The 16594-nt window shown below is 45.9% G+C and overlaps 1 protein-coding gene across 2 annotated transcripts in view; it reads left to right on the top strand.

The window, feature by feature from the left end:
- Window positions 1–4757: 4757 nt before the first annotated feature.
- ZNF385A (zinc finger protein 385A) overlaps window positions 4758–16594 on the top strand; it is a 441621-nt gene continuing 429784 nt past the window's right edge. Inside the window, exon 1 of one of the 2 annotated variants that reach the window (XM_040340751.1) lies at window positions 4758–5025. The gene's annotated coding sequence lies outside the window, so the exon portion shown is untranslated. The remainder of the gene's footprint in view (window positions 5026–16594) is intronic. The other variant, XM_040340753.1, reaches the window with a different exon arrangement.

Genomic DNA, 16594 nt, shown 5'->3' with positions numbered 1-16594 from the left:
TGGTGTCGGTGGGAGGAATAGTGCGCCATCATTGGTGTCAGTGGGAGAAATAGAGCGCCATCATTGGTGTCTGTGTGGGGAATAGTGCCTCAAGGGCTAGATAAAGGGCCACATTTGGCCCCCAGGCCGCAGTTTAGAGACCCCTGCATTAAGGGATGAAAAACGGACATCAATGCATCTCTATGGAAAAACGGATCATCATCCATTTACATCCGCATCCATCAACATTTGTTGTTTGAAACGGATCAAAGCCCTGATGAAATACTAATGTAGAACTGATGTAAAATGAATCCTTTTTCTTTGAAAAAAACGTGACTGAACTGATGAAGCATACAGAAACGCCCATGTTCAAGGACCTCTTATATAGCCCCTTGTCTGCCGCTGCTCTGGTCCACTGCACTGTCTGGCAGCCAGGACCAGGCTATTATCACTGTTACTTCTGTGCCTTGTGTGTAGTCTGAGTAAGCCCCACCCACCATCTGAGATCACAGCGAGGATAAGGAAAAAGAAGCTGAGCTGCTGTGGATTGTGGGAAGGACAGAGTCCACTGGGAAGAACTATTAGCCGGATTCAGAAAGACTTACGCTGACGTATCTGTTAATACGCCGTGTAAGTTGTAGTATGCGCCGTCGTATCTATGCGCTGTATTCAGAAAACCAGATACGCCTGAATTTCTGCTTGATCCGACCGACGTAAGTCTCCTTACGCCGTTGTATCTTGGGTGTATATTTACGCTGGCCGCTAAGGTTGCTTCCGTTGATTTACACGTTGAATATGTAAATGAGCTAGATATGCTGATTCACAAACGTACTTGCGCCCATCGCAGTAAGCTACGTCGTTTACGTAAGACGTTTTTCCGGCGTAAAGTTAAACCACCAAAAAGCTGGTCTAAGTCGTTTAGGGTATGGACGTCGAAAGTGCCGTCGGATTGTACGTCGTTTACGTAAGTCTTACGTGAATGGGGCTGGGCGTAAGTTGCGTTCACGTCGTACGCATTGAGCCGATGTATCTTAGGGAGTATTTGCGACGTGATTCTGAGCATGCATGCGCTGTTCGTTCGGCCATGCATTCACATGGGGTCACGCTTCATTATAATACTACACGCCCACTGCCTTGCTACTTTGAATTAGGCCGGCTTACGCCGGCCATTTTACGTTACGCCGGCGCAAGAAAGGGAGCAAGTGCTTTGTGAATACAGTACGAGCCTCTATGTTGCGTCAGCGTAGCGAATATCAGATGCGCTACGCCGCTCTAAAGATACGCCGATCTCTCTGAATCTGGCCCTATGACTTGTGGTGAATGTTGTCCCGGGATGACTGTTGCCTCTACTAGCTCTGGAACTACAGATCTCCGCATTAACAGAACTCCGGAGAGAGTACGAGGAAAGAATGTTCCTGGGCTATGGGCAGCCGACAGAGAAGATGTTGTGGAAGACACATAGGGGGGTTATTTCCTAAAGGCAAATCCACTTTGTCCTACAAGTGCAAACTACAAGTGCAAAGTGCACTTGAAATTGCACTGAAAGTGCACTTGGAAGTGCAGTCGCTGTAGATCCGAGGGGGACATGCAAGGAAAATAAAAAACTGCATTTTATCTTCCACATGATTGGGTGATGAAATCAGCAGAGCTTCCCCTCATTTCAGATCTACCCCTCAGATTTACAGTGACTGCACGTTCAAGTGCACTTTGCACTTGTAGTTTGCACTTGTAGTGCAAAGTGTTTTTGCCTTTAGTAAATAACCCCCATAGTATAAGACTGCTGTCAGGTCAGTTTGCCACAGTGTTGGGGCTGCAGGGAGGCTGAGTAGCAGGCATCCCCTGCTCTGTGGGAACACCACTGTTGAGCTTAAAGCGGGGGTTCACCCTAAAAAAAAATTCTAACATTACATCCAGCATACGAACGACATTTACAGTATGCAGGTCTTTTTTTTTTTTTGCTGTACATACCGATATAGTGTGATTTTCTCCCCGGCTTCCGGGTTCTGATTCCTGCGGGACTGGCCGTTCCTATCCCTGGGTTAGATGATTGACGTGTTGTGAAAAAGTTTCCATGTCGCACAAGGCGAGTCACCAGTTTTCCGTAAATAGCCGAGCTGCGCGTTGGCGCTATACGGCGCCTGCGCAGTCAGCTCTACATGGTGGGCGCCGTATATGGTTGGATAGAGCAGTCACATCTTTAAGAACAAACTGAGACATGATCACAAGAGGCTTAGTGGAGACTGCAGTCAGAAATGCCTCCATCCAGACCATGCTGATCCTCCGGATGTTCCCCTGTTGTGGCTTTTGTTTGCTCCGTCTCCTCAGCTCCTGAGCTGGATGCACTACACGGCCGCTATCCTGATACCCAGCGTTTGGCAATTCATTTCAGCCCATGGATACAACATTAATGCATCCGCCCCTGAAGAAGCGAGCAGGGTCTCGCAAAATTAGTAGGGTTTTATCGATGCTTGTTTTATGCTGGATACTATTGATGTCTGTATTATGTCTACATACTTCTGTTTATATGTATGTACATTTTATTTGTTTATTGTATATTGTGCATCCACTGGCCATGCAACTTTCAAGTTTTACTGTTGCTCATTTATGTCCAACAATTGTAATAAATCTTTATATATTTACTTTCACTTGTGCTGTGTACATTGGCTATTATTTCAGGTAACTCACATTCATTGTTGTTGCCACATCGTTACATAACACTTTGAAAATAATAAATTGATTTTGTCTCATTGTTGGTTGTGAACATTGGCTAAACCTCTCTCACTTCATTCAAAGTCCCAGGGCTGCCCCCTTTTGTCTTTTTGTGTACTAATAGGGATGGAGGTGTCAGCGGGGTCACACCAGACCTTTATTTTATTTTTCTGTTTATTAAGTCAGCAGCTACAAAAAATTTGGCTGCTGACTTTTAATAAACAGACACTTACCTGCTCTACGTTCCAGCGACGCGGCCGCCCGGAGCTCCTCTCCACTTCCCCCTCCTCTCCGCCGGCGCCTCCATTCAAAGCTGTCACGGCCGGGCACTCACGGCGCATGTGCATGTTACGCTGCGCTCTATGAGTGGACAGGCGATCTCCTGGGACCTGTCATGTGTCCCTGGAGATCACCTAAAGGGAGAAGCCGGCTAAGGTGGTAGGCGCTACATTTAGATCCACTTTAACCCTCGCCCCATAGAAAAAGAACGCACATATTTTTTTCTCGTACGTTTTGGCTATAGCTAAAATGGAAAAGTTGCCCAGGGCCTTAAAGGAGTTCTCTGACCTAAAACTTTTATCCCCCGCTGTGCCCGGGCTGTAAAAATATACAAAATAAACTTTCACTTACCTGCCTACGATCCCCCGTTGTTCCGATATCGCCGTCCCGTTCTCCGGTCCCGGTCTCTTCCGCTTCCTGTGTGTCGGTGACTCATAGTGCGCTCAGCCTATCAGCGGCCGCGACGGGACATTGCTGCGGCCGCTGATAGGCTGAGCGCACTATGAGTCACCGACACACAGGAAGCGGAAGGGGCCCGGGACCGGAGAACGGGACGGCGATATCGGAACAACGGGGGATCGTAGGCAGGTAAGTGACAGTTTACTTTGTATATTTTTACAGCCCGGGCACAGCGGGGGTTAAAAGTTTTAGGTCAGAGAACTCCTTTAAGGGGTAAACATCCTCTACAACTGAAGGGGTTCATTAAACTTTTGCTCTTATTGGTGATTTTGAATTATTAAGTAAACGTTCTATGTTTTTAAAGGCCACAGCTCTAGTCACATACTAGTAGCCATACGGAGAATAGTAACAGAAGTCCACCTATGATCTACTGTTTAATAGCTGGATTCAGAGAAATGTGCCTATCTATAGGCGGGCGTAGCGCATCTCAGATACACTACGCCGCCGTAAATTAGAGCGGCAGGTCCTGTATTCACAAAGAAGTTGCGCTCTAACTTACGGCGGCGTAGTGTAACTGGGCCGGTGTAAGCCCGCCTAATTCAAATGTGGAAGATGTGGGCGTGTTGTATGTAAATTCATTGTGACCCCATGTAAATGACGTTTTTTACTAACGTGCGTGGACGTATCCCAGTGCGCATGTTCCAAATTACGCCGCAAAGACTCATTGGTTTCGACGTGAACGTAACTTACGCCTAGCCCCATTCAGACGACTTACGCAAACGACGTAAAACGTGAAAAATTTGACGCGGTCCCGACGTCCATACTTAACATTGGCTGCGCCATCTTTTTGGTGGTTTATCTTTACGCCTTACGTAAACGGCGTATCTTTACTGCGACGGCCGCGCGTACGTTCATGAATAGGCGTATCTCGCTGATTTACATATTCTCTAGGCGTAAATCAGCGTACACGCCCCTAGCGGCCAGCGTAAATAGGCAGCTAAGATACGACGGCGTAGGAGGTCGTATCTTGGCAACATTTAAGCATATTTCAGTTTGAGCATACGCTTAATGTTACGACGGCGCGGATTCAGAGTTACGACGGTATATGTACTGATACGCCGTTGTAACTGTACCTGAATCTGGCTATATATGTTCTTCCCATTAAGCCCACTCTTTCCCCCTCCTTGCAGTCCCAAGGCCTCTGTAGGAACCTGTGCTCTGGGGACAGGGATAGTTTTACAGCTGTCAGCGAAAGTTGTCGTGGAATATGCTTAAACAGCCAAAGGGATAGGCTGCACTACTGTGTCCAGGGCTGCTTCACTCTGACTACTTTGCCCTCACAACTGCCATGTCAGCTGGGACCAAAAATTCTCCTCGAAGCCTCTGACCCCTCTGGATATCGATTGCTCGAACACGCATGCTGTGAAGAGATGACAGCAGGGAGGGGGTCCTGAGAGCGTGTGACACGAAGTCTGTGTCCTGGAAGAGTGTGCAGGACCGAGAAATCTCAAGGATTCATTCAGGGCTTAATACTTTTGTATGGCCAGAGTTCATCCCGTGGTGCCCACCACATGGAGCTGGAGTGTCTCTGCTAATTAATGGAGATCATTGAGCTGGATTACTTTTGCCTTTAATGAAGGGAGTGGAAGCCACCTACAGGTACTGTGCCTAGTACTGCCACATATAATATTACGTCTCTGTGCCTTGTTCTAATATTCCAATATTTGACAGTTAGAAGAGATAAACTTATATTATTGTAATAATTCAAAGAGGTAGTAAACCACCGACAATTTTTGTTCCTTTTTTTAACCTGCATGGTAAAGCCATGATGTGCTAGTATGCATCACTTACTTGCACATTATGGGAAACTTACCTTAGAATGCATATAGGTCTTATATGATGACATATGTGCCTATTTAATTTTAAATACGGTAATTACTCTAATAAACTCATAAAATTTTCTATATACAGTCAAACCTTGGATTGCGCGCATACTTTGTTCCAGAAACATGCTTGTAATCCAAAGCACTTGTATATCAAAGCATTTTTTACGGCAGAATTCAGCCAGAAACTCGATGGGAGCCGTATTCTGCCAAGGAAACTGGTCATGTGTACACTTTTGGCAGAGGAAACCGACGAGGATCTCGTCGAGCAAAATAGAGAACATGTTCTCTATTTCCTCGTTAGTCAATGGGGAAACTTGGCTCGCCGAGATCCTCGGCGGCTTCACAAGGAACTCGACGAGCAAAACGATGTGTTTTGCTCGTCGAGTTTCTCGGACGTGTGTACGGTTCACACAGGCAAATCGTCAGGCGACTCAGCCACCTGACAAGTCACACTCCGCTCTGTTCAATGGAACCGTTCTAATAGGAGCGACTCAAGTTGCTCCGACTTAGAAAAAGGTTCCTGCAGGACTTTGGGGGTGACTTGCATTGAATTCAATAGAGAAGTCATTTTGCAAGTCGCCTCTGAAGTTGTCTTGAGATCGCCTTGCCGAGTCGCCCCCAAAGTCGTGCCGCCCCTGTGTGAACCGGCTCTAAGTGTAGCAATAAGTTGCTAAATGTAACCATATTGCTACAATTGGAGGCTCCTCTCTTCTCTTTTATACTCAGTTGTGACATGACGCTACTCAAGACATCGCTTGTATATCAAGACAAAATGTATTAAAACATTTTGCTCATCTTGCAAAACGCTCTCAAACCAAGTTACTCTCAAAACAAGTTTTTTTCTGTACTTCTATGATCTTTCTTCTAAGTTGCCCTAAAAGCCCCACACCTCTTGTTTTCAATTACTTTAGAATGAAGCCCTGTCTTTGCTGACAGAGCTTCCATCTGCACAAGGGTGTGTGACTGTCCGGAGCCGCGATGATGTCAATCCCTCGCTCATCCGGTTGGCCATTCCTTCAGAGTGCATACACCAGTGATGTCACCAACTGCATGTACAGTAAATATACCCTAAACATTGCATGTTTAGAAGATATTTACAGTACCTTATTATAGGCTTACCTATAGGTAAAAGTCATGTATGGGAGTTTACGTCCACTTTAACTTTTTAGTTTAAAAAATAAAATTCTATTGAGGTACGTATTCTTGTTCAATTATTTTGATTGTTTTAGGCAAAAATAAAAGCAACAGGTACATCCACACAGGGGCCAGAACATTTGAAAAAAACGTATGAATGTTTACAGGGAAAAAAATCGCGAATGATTTTTTTTTTTTAGTTTCCAGGGTCGATGACCTTTGAAAGTTTACACAAATAAATAGGGGAGCATGGGTGGGCCGAATCGACTCAGAAGTTGATGAACTCAGAGATAAAGGATGGGGGTGCACAAAGGAAGAGGGGTGGAAAGAAAGGACAGAATAAGGACACATTCACATGGGGTGTACTACAGCGCATGCTCATGCAAGGACTGTGTTTACCTGCACAGGTGTACCATGCATCCCTCTCAGGCAGTCCCTTTGATGGCATTTTGGACACAGCAGATGCGCGCACACACAGCCGCTGCTTCCAATTTGACATTTGTGTGGGTACATGGCCACAAACGCAAACTGTGTGGGTTCAGAGTCAAGCACACGGATTTCAAATTGGGAGCAGTGGCTGTGCCCGTGCATGCATTGCATTCCAATTGACATCAATGTGACTGCCTGCATGGGGATCTGTGCTTCCCTTTATGGGTAAAGACGGTCCTCACATGGGCAATTGCTGTAGCACACCCTGTGTGAACAGGGCCTAAAGGAGTAGGAAGAGGGAGAAGTATACCCCCACAGCATGGGCGTCCGCTCCATAGGGCAAGGGGGGGCAATTGACCCCCCCTGGAAAATCGAGAAGGTGTTGAGTTTTGCGGCCACGGGCTGTCTGAGCGGTCCCGGGTTGGATGTCACATAGGCACAGCGAGCAGAGTGAAGCTGCCTCCCCTCCAGTGTTCATGTGTACACAGGGGGAGGGAACCTGCTGTGCCTGTGCTGCACTCATGGCTGATCTGAGGTACTGAATGGGATGGGGAAGGGGGGTTTGTGCTGAATAGGGGGTCCATCTGTGCTGAAGGGGGGGTCTGTACTGAAGGGGGGTATGTGCTGAAGGGGGTCTGTGCTTAAAGGGGGTCCATCTGTGCTGAAGGGGGGTCTTTGCTGAATGGAGGGGTCTGTCCGGAATGGGGGGGGTCTGTGCTGAAGGGGGGTCCATCTGTGCTGAATGGAGGGGTCTGTGCAGAATGGGGGAGTCTGTGCTGAAGGGGGTCCATCTGTGCTGAAGGGGGGGTCTGTGCTGAAGGTGGGGTTCATCTGTGCTGAAGGGGGTTCTGTACATTCTCTAGGCTATATTTATATGGGCATGGAGTGAAGCTGAATTATCTCAAGAGCTATTTCACACTGCCAGCTGGCCGCATTATCGGTAAAGTGGCGCTTTACCATCGTTTTAGCTGTGCTATTCAGCCGCTAGCAGGGCGCTTTTAACCCCCGCTAGCGTTTGAAGAAAGGGTTAAATGCGACTGTGTATCGCCGCTGCCGAAGCGCCCCTCCCTGAAAAAATTTCAGCGGATGCCCATGCCCCACAGACTTGGGTCATAGATCAGATTGAAACACTAAGTAGGTCAGGCTAGAAGGACTTGGGGATGGTAAGGCATAAGTAAGCCAAGTTTCCATACAAGTATATATTCCTAAAATGACATTGTATTTCTCCCAGCCTCTTCCAAAATCTCCAAATGATTTTTTTTGTTGCTGTGATCCAACTTCCTGGTAGAGCGTGGGGTGGTTACATTTGTTCTGCATGATCCTTTTGTATGTAAGAACGTAGCCACCCTCTCTCTATGGCATGTCTGCTACTAACATGCACAGCTCAGCTCTTCCAAACAAGCACAAGTGGGGGGAAAGGAGAGGTTCAGGAGCTCATGGAGGATGTTGCAAGGAGGCAAAAAACAATGAAAATGGTTTCATGAAAAATAGATTACATGACCATTAGGTAGTGGATGTGTATGGATTTTTTTTTTTAGACTATAAGGATATCGTTTACATAGTTACATAGTAAGTGAGATTGAAAAAAGACACAAGTCCATCAAGTCCAACCTATGTGTGTGATTTAATGTCAGTATTACATTGTATATCCCTGTATGTTGTGGTCGTTCAGGTGCTTATCTAATAGTTTCTTGAAACCATCAATACCCCCACTGAGACCACCGCCTGTGGAAGGGAATTCCACATCCTTGCTGCTCTTACAGTAAAGAGCCCTCTACGTAGTTTAAGGTTAAACCTCTGTTCTTCTAATTCTAATGAGTGGCCACGTGTCTTGTTAAACTTCCTTCTGCGAAACAGTTTTATCCCTATTGTGGGGTCACCAGTACAGTATTTGTAAATTGAAATCATATCCCCTCTAAAGCGTCTCTTCTCCAGACAGAATAAGTTCAGTGCTTGCATGCTTTCCTCATAACTAACATCCTCCAGACCCTTTATTAGCTTTGTTGCCCTTCTTTGTACTCTCTCCATTTCCAGTACATCCTTCCTGAGGACTGGTGCCCAGAACTGGTGTCACTTTAATTCACAAACTTAGGGTTATTCCATAGATCTAAATTCCACTGCCTGTTTACACCTGTGTTGCGGTAACACGTGGTAAAATGAGTAGGTTACCACAATCTTCTGCAATGCATCCAACATTACATGACAGCCAACATACCTGCGCTGCAACGCACTGCTGTGCACCATGATGTATGTTGCTTTGCCATGCTAAAAATGGAACCTGCACGTTTTCTTGTGTTAAACAGAACTCCACTCTCTCAATCAACATTGACAATTTGTAATTCTTATGTTGCTAGCATTAGTAAATAATAGATAGGAAAATATATCATATTTACTGTTTTTAAACTTATTTTTTTTTAGATTTCCTTAGTTACTAACAGTTTTGAGTGAGTGACCTCGACTGACAGTGAGTCAGTCGGGGTCCCGCACTTACCCCATCACGCAAGCAGCGTGGCTAGTGGTGGTGGCTTCTTTCCAGGCTGCGGGCTGCTTGCTTACTGCTCGGTTCCCGTGCGTGCATCTTGTCCCTCCTCTCAGTGCGGCAATCGTCTAATTCCAGCCAATCTGATCGGATCTAATTTCGACCAATCGGGTGGCGGGTCTCATGACCCGCTTTCTGATTGGCCGGAAGGAAATTCAGTGTTACAATAGCGAATACACAGCTCCTTTTTCTATCTGCAAAGTAGAGAGTGTCCTGACACTCCTGCTCACTCCCTTCCCCTCAAGAGGCTTTCTCCACACCAGGGAGAAAGCCTCACATTACTGTGTGGAGTTACAGACAGAAGAACAGGAAGTGAGGATTTCTCAGAAGAAATAAGGACATTTAAAAGCAAAATCGAAGGGTGAGGTAAGTGAAGGAGGACTGCACTAAGGTAAAGGAAGCTATTTAGGGAAAAAAAATTCCTTTACAACCCCTTTAACTGGCCATTTACAAATCCATTTTGTATAGCATAGATCCCAATTGAAGCGCTGATTATTATTATTTATTATCATCATTATTATTATTATCCACTTCGCAGCCACGCTATAGACAAAGGACGTCTACAGTGTGGCGCTCAATTGCCGGGAGGACGTCCCTGGACGTTCTCCTGTCTACTAGTTCCCTGCACGTGCCACGGGCGCACATCAGGGAAAATCTGTGCGTAAAGGCTTTTAAGAGGGTTTCCAAAATATCTTGTGCTCATGAGTCCGCCAGTAGATCCACCTACTCATCTGGGAATCTCTGCGCTAATCCCCGCTGAGCAGGTAGATGACAAGTCATCAGACACAGCCCACTGTCTCTATGGACTGTCGGATGGAAACGGACTGCCTATCCATTTCCATGCATCTGTCACCTGATCCAATCCCCATCCATCTGTTTTAGGGTACAGGATTGGATCGCATGACGTTTGACATCCGCTGCTCCATAGAGGGCAATGGGTGGTCCGATCGGATCCACCTAAAGGACCGACAGGTTGGTCCGCCCTTGTGAAAGGGGCGTACAGCTACACAAGAAATGTAACCAATTGTCTCATTAAGCTAGAGCTACACATAGGATATTTAATAGCTCAATTGTGCTTCTTAAACTGGTTGTAAACCCTTCTTTTACAACATTATGCTACAGCAGGTAAGCCTATATTATTGCTTACCTGTAGCTACCCAGGATATCTCATAAACCTGCATGGTTTAGGAGATATCCCCTGTCCCCTGCATGTGCCGATATCATTGGCACTTGCGCACTGGGGTAAACTGAAGCAATGGCACCTATGTGCTGTTGCTTCAGTCTGCGTGCCGTTACCGGCGGCTCCTGCGCGCATGCACGGGAATGACGTCATTGCGGCTCTGGCAATCACAGCGCCGGAGACCTGATACCCGGAAGTAACCCCCGGGATGACATGTCGGCGACCGGAGGGGGAGACGTGGACCTCTGCGGGGGCTTAGATCGATGGTAAGTAATACATAATCAGCTGGTATGCTACGCATACTAGCTGATTATTCCTTTGTCTTGCAGGGTTTTTTTTTTTTTTTTTTTTACAAGGGTTTACTTCCTCTTTAAGGCCCCTTTTAGGTGGATGTTCTGATCGGGTCCACCTTAAAAAGTGACAATCAGACCCGATTAGAACTTCCATTCTTCACAATGGATCAGTGGACGTAACGGGTGTAAACGGACGTGTCTCCGATCTGCCAACAAGAGATGGATGGGGGTCAGAGCCCCTTCCATCCAGCAAATTGGATGGGATGGCAGTTGGGTGTACGCGGACAGGTGATCCGTTCACATCCCATGGCCCATAGAGGAGAGCGGGCTGTGTCCATGTCCACGCTGCATAAGTGGAGAGCGGACACTGACCTGTAATCCACTTGCTCAGCAAGCATCAGCGGACAGATCCCCTGCTGAGCAAGCAGATCGCAGCCACAGTCCGCCTCATTTAAAAGGGTCTAAAATCATCAGCAATTAATTACTGGGAGTAGCAACTGACTACTTAACAGATGTGACAAATGGCTCCTTATGGGGAAAGCCCATGAGACTGATTTGCTACTTGTGTAGTTTACTCCATGAGAAGTCTTTTGTGCCATCTGCTTAGTAATTGCTACTCATCAATTATTTGCCAGCAATTTTAGAAACAGGTTTGAGCTAACAAACATATCCTGTGTACTGCTAAGGTGATTGGCAACAAGCAGTTTAAACTCAAACTGCAAACTTAGACAAAATTTCCATTTTGAAATCGATCTTTCAATAAACTTTATTGAAGCTGGCAATTTATTTGCCTGTTTTGACTTTGCAATTGACCGCATGCTGGGGGGTCGATCGAACATGTGGGTGGTACATTGCCTAGTTTCTAGGAATTGTTTGCCATTGTGTGTGCAATTCCCAGTGGATGGAAATTTATTGAAAATGCCATGTGTATGGGCAGCCTTAATCGTTGGTAAACATAAAGTGAGAGCAGCTTCCTCTTGTCAGGTGTGGAGAATGTCATGTGGATCTGTAGTATCATCTGCCACACTGCCCAGGACCTTTCATGCAGTATGATTTTACACAGGCTTCATATCTTACTACACGCCAAAGGTATTGGGGGCCTTGCCCACAGTATGGATGTATGAATGCCGGATCTTGCTGGCAGAAAGTTCATGTGCAAAAAACACAAGTAAGGTCCATATAGTGTATATGCATGTCCGAGCTGACGTGCGTTCCAAACGGCCAAATGTTCAAACCAGATCAAAACACGGAAATTATGTCACGTATGGTGGACGTGCAGCTTCAATGCATTTCGCTTGTCAGCATCGTCGGGAAGCTCAGAGCTTGTGTTTGCACCATTCTTTGTTGGCTCCCCAAAAGTGTGAGTACAGCCTCAGAAAGAGATATAGCCAGATTCAGTAAGACTTACGACGGCGTATCAGTAGATACGCCGTCGTAAGTCCGAATCCACGCCATCGTATCTTTAAGCGTATTCTCAAACTGAGATACGCTTAACTGTTGCTAAGATATGTATGGCGTAAGTCTCCTACGCCGTCGTATCTTAGCTGCATATTTATGCTGGACGCTAGGGGGCGTTTACGTGGATTTACGCCTAGAATATGTAAATCAGCTAGATACGCCGATTCACGAACGTACGCCCAGCCGTCGCAGTAAAGATACGCCGTTTACGTAAGGGGTTTTCAGGCGTAAAGTTATTCCAATAAATACATGGCGCAGGCAATGTTAAGTATGATCGTCGTTCCCGCGTCAAAATTTAAAAATTTTACGTCGTTTGCGTAACTCGTCCGTGAATGGGGCTGGCCGTAATTTACGTTCACGTCAAAAGCATGACGATTTGCCAACGTCATTTGGAGCGAGCATGCGCACTGGGATAGGTCCAAGGACGGCGCATGCGCCGTTCATTAAAAACGTCAAATACGTGGGGTCACTAGCATTTTACATAGAACACGCCCCCAACCAGACTATTTTGAATTAGGCGGGCTTACGCAAGTTCTATGTGAATACAGGACTTGCTGCTCAAACTTACGGCGGCGTAGTGTATCTGAGATACGCTACGCCCGCCTAATTCTACCTGAATTCAGCCCAGTATGTACTTCTCTGTAATGATTTATAGTTAAACATATATGATTTACCTTATGGTAATTCTTATTTATATTTTGTTTAGACAAGCTGTTGCTAAACATTGGCAGTGGAACAACAAATCCCAGCATTGACCGTCAGGCCTTATGGTAGGCCTCAGGCCTGTCGCGACAAGGCAAGCAAACCAAGCAATTGCTTGGTGCCCCGAGCTGGCCTGGGGCCCCAAGCAGGGCCCTTGCCAAGCTTCCTATAAATGCTGCTGCAGCCGCCTGAGCGCTCTATAGAGAGCCTCAGGCGGCTGCAGCACTGCTGCCTCTCTCATCACTTCTTCCCCTTCCCTGTAGCGTGGCCGAGCTCCTCTTCCTTCCTCCTGTCAGTCCGGCCAGGTACCGTGCGGTACAGGAGATTCAGTTTCCGGTTCCCAGCCGGACTGAAGTGCTCACTTTCTTTCAGTCTGGTCGGGAACAGGAAACTGAATTTCCTGCTGCGCAGTACGGTAGGGGGGGGGAGGGAGTAAAAAGAACATAGATAGGGAGGGGGGGAGTAAAAAAAACAGGGGGGGGGTGGTTGGGGGAGCCTCCATGTCCATTTTGCTTGGGGCTCCCAAATTCCTTCAAACGGCCCTGCCTGTATGTATGATATCTTTAGAACCTACTGTAACTGCTAGTATCATTCAATAACTGGCAGTGTTTAATGTATGAACTATGCTATCAGATAACTGTGAGCTGCCAAAGCTGGCTGAGTGGGAACATTTGTCCTGAGCCCCCACTGTTCGCTGTTGGATGTCTACAGTGACACTGCTAACAACTTATCTTATTGTTTTTAAATATTCACAATGCAGTGTATATATGAGGGTATACAAGATTTTTCTATAGTTGTTTCCATGACCTGTGCACATAACCTGCTCTTCAATGTCTATATGAGTGACATACAGAGCACAGAGCTAACATGCAGAACATGTTCAGATGCAGTTCTTGCTAAAATCCACTAGAGGTCATTCTAAACTGTGTCTGGAACATCAGCAGCAGCACCGATTATACAATTTGACCTCCTGATTCACATCTTGGTGAAAGCAGACTATGTCTTTCTCCACTCAATAATAGGAATTATTGTACGGACGAGGGACAGAATGTGTTCTACAAAAGCATATGTTTATTAGAATGTGTTTACTTCCCACAATACATGTAAGTTGTAAAGTTGTTAGTGTTGCTTTATACTATATGTACCAACAAATGTATTATCTTCTCAAAGAGACAAATCCAAAGACTGATACTAGGGAAGTACAAAGGATATGATTAAGCACTAAGTAATAGTGTGAAACGCGTCAGCTGGTATCCTGTCTGCTGTGGCATGTATCTTGTGATCCTGTTTTATTAATAAAGGCAACATTTTCGGAGTGTGGCTGTCCAGATATTCCTTCTTATTCGAAGTACAAAGGATGCTTGGGTTGTCGTGATTAAACATGGGGCCAATATAGAGAGACCAGAAGCCATTCAGCATGAAAAACTAAGATTAACTTCAGACAAGTACAATAAATCAATACACTGATAATGCAATTCAGACATTTTAAGAGAATAGCTGGGTGTTCTATTATCCATCTGATATGGCATAAGATTAAAGTCACACTGGTTCTGGATGCAGAATAGGTCAGGCTCTGTTCGGCCTGTGATGCTAATGTTCTCCCAGATCGGGGCCTGCTAGTAGTAAATGAAGTCAATGGAGTAGTATGAAGCACATGTTGGAAAGCATGTTCATGGAGTGTGGAAGAATTTAATGCATGTCGCCTTAGGCTCAACCTTTCTTACCTGAAGATCGGGAAGAGGGGGCATTAAATTATAGTAGCTGCCAAGTTCCCCAATCTGATGGCTGTGTAAGAATATCCTTAAAGTTTAAAGTGTTTGTTAACCCCCAAAAATCAAATAAAGATCCTGGGCCAGATTCTCAGAAGAGTTACGCCGGTGTATCTACTGATACACCGGCGTAATTCGAATTTCCCGCCGGCGTATCATTATTTTGTATTCACAAAACAAGATACGCTGGAATTAGGCTAGGATCGGACTGGTGTAAATCACTTACACCGTCGGATCCAAAATGCAATACAAAGCCGACCGCTAGGTGGCGTTTACGTTCAGGTCTCATTTGTTTATGCAAATGAGCCTGATACGCCGATTCCCGAATGAATTAGCGTCGCGTAGCCGTCGTTTCCGTAAGCTTAAGGTTACCCCTGCTATATGAGGGGTAACCTTACGCCAGTCCGCCGTATGCCATGTTAAGTATGGCGTCGGGTCCGCGTCGGCTTGTTCCGTCGGTTACGTCGTTTCCCTAAGTCGTCCGCGAATACGACTTTACGTCAATGACGCCCACGTGGGCGTCATTGACGTTTTCCGTCGAGAACTGGAGCATGCGCACTGGGCTATTTCAAGCCCGGCGCATGCGCAGTTCGATCGGCACGGGGGCGCGCTTAATTTAAATACAAGCCGCCCCCTTTGAATTATGCAGGGATACGCCGGGCCAATTACACTACGCCGCCGCAAATTACGGAGCAAGTGTTTGGGGAATACGGCACTTGCTCCTGTAAGTTGTGGCGGCATAGTGTAAATGGCTTACGCGACGCCGCCGCAGGATCTACCAGAATCTGGCCCCCTGTTCCCTTAAAGCATGTTATACAACACAGTGCTTGTGCTGTGTCATTTGGACCCCTGTATCACCTGAAATAACTGGCTCATTCTGGCTGGCTATACCCTCCCCGCTGACCACAATAATCATGGCTGCTGAGCCCTGACACCGTGGTCAGTTTGCGTGATTCCGTCATCTGCAGCCTGCCTATCTCTGCTCGTACCAGTGCCCCCCTTCCTTCTCTCATATCTGCTAAAAAATACTCCCACCTGCTCTGTACCAATTTTAATAATTGTCCCTGTTCCTTTGTTCTGTAAAAAAAATCTGCCGATTGTACCTATAATATAAGCGCGGCTCCTGGCTCTAACCTGATTGTTGTCTCTCTCTCTCCTCTCTCCCCCCCGGCTGATGTCAGCAGGAGGGATTGGCTCTGCCCACTGCAGCCATGAGCCAGAGAGGGAAGAGAGATCCAACAGTCAGCTGAGCGCCAGAGCGGAGCTCATATAGGTACAATCGGGCAGATTTTTTACAGAACACAGGCAAAGGGACAATTAATAAAAATATAATGGTATAGAGCTAAAAAAAAGAAAAAATATTGCGCTTATCTAGAAAGTAAACAAAAATAAACTGAAGAAAAGCTGCTACACAACAATGTGACAAAGATTATAAAGTGATATGAATAGAATGTAGCGCTAGTGATTGAAAGGAGACAGTGAAGTCTCACTATATTAATATGTGATCACTGTACTGAACCAGTGATAATAAAAACAAAACAACCAAGATTATATGAATAAATGTGCTAATAAGTCCACATCAGAAAAAAGGAAAAAGAAAAAGTCCATCAATATAACTTGTGGATAAACAGTGAAAAAATTAAACATGTGGCCACGTAGATCCTCATGGATAAACAATCATTCCTTCCGACTAAATAAAGATTTGAATGTGCTTACCAGAACGGTAGCTACCGGGTGAGTACGTTTTAAGTTTTTTGGAGCAGTTCCATTGTGCCCTCTAAATCCCCATAAGGGTCTTTTGCGACCACTTCAACTATTCGTTGGAAACAGGGTGGACA

Source organism: Rana temporaria, chromosome 2 (assembly GCF_905171775.1).
Source record: "Rana temporaria chromosome 2, aRanTem1.1, whole genome shotgun sequence".
In the NCBI taxonomy this organism is placed as follows: Eukaryota; Metazoa; Chordata; class Amphibia; order Anura; family Ranidae; genus Rana; species Rana temporaria.
The sequence above is the reverse complement of the archived record's forward strand: the minus strand, read 5'-3'. Positions and strand labels throughout refer to the sequence as shown.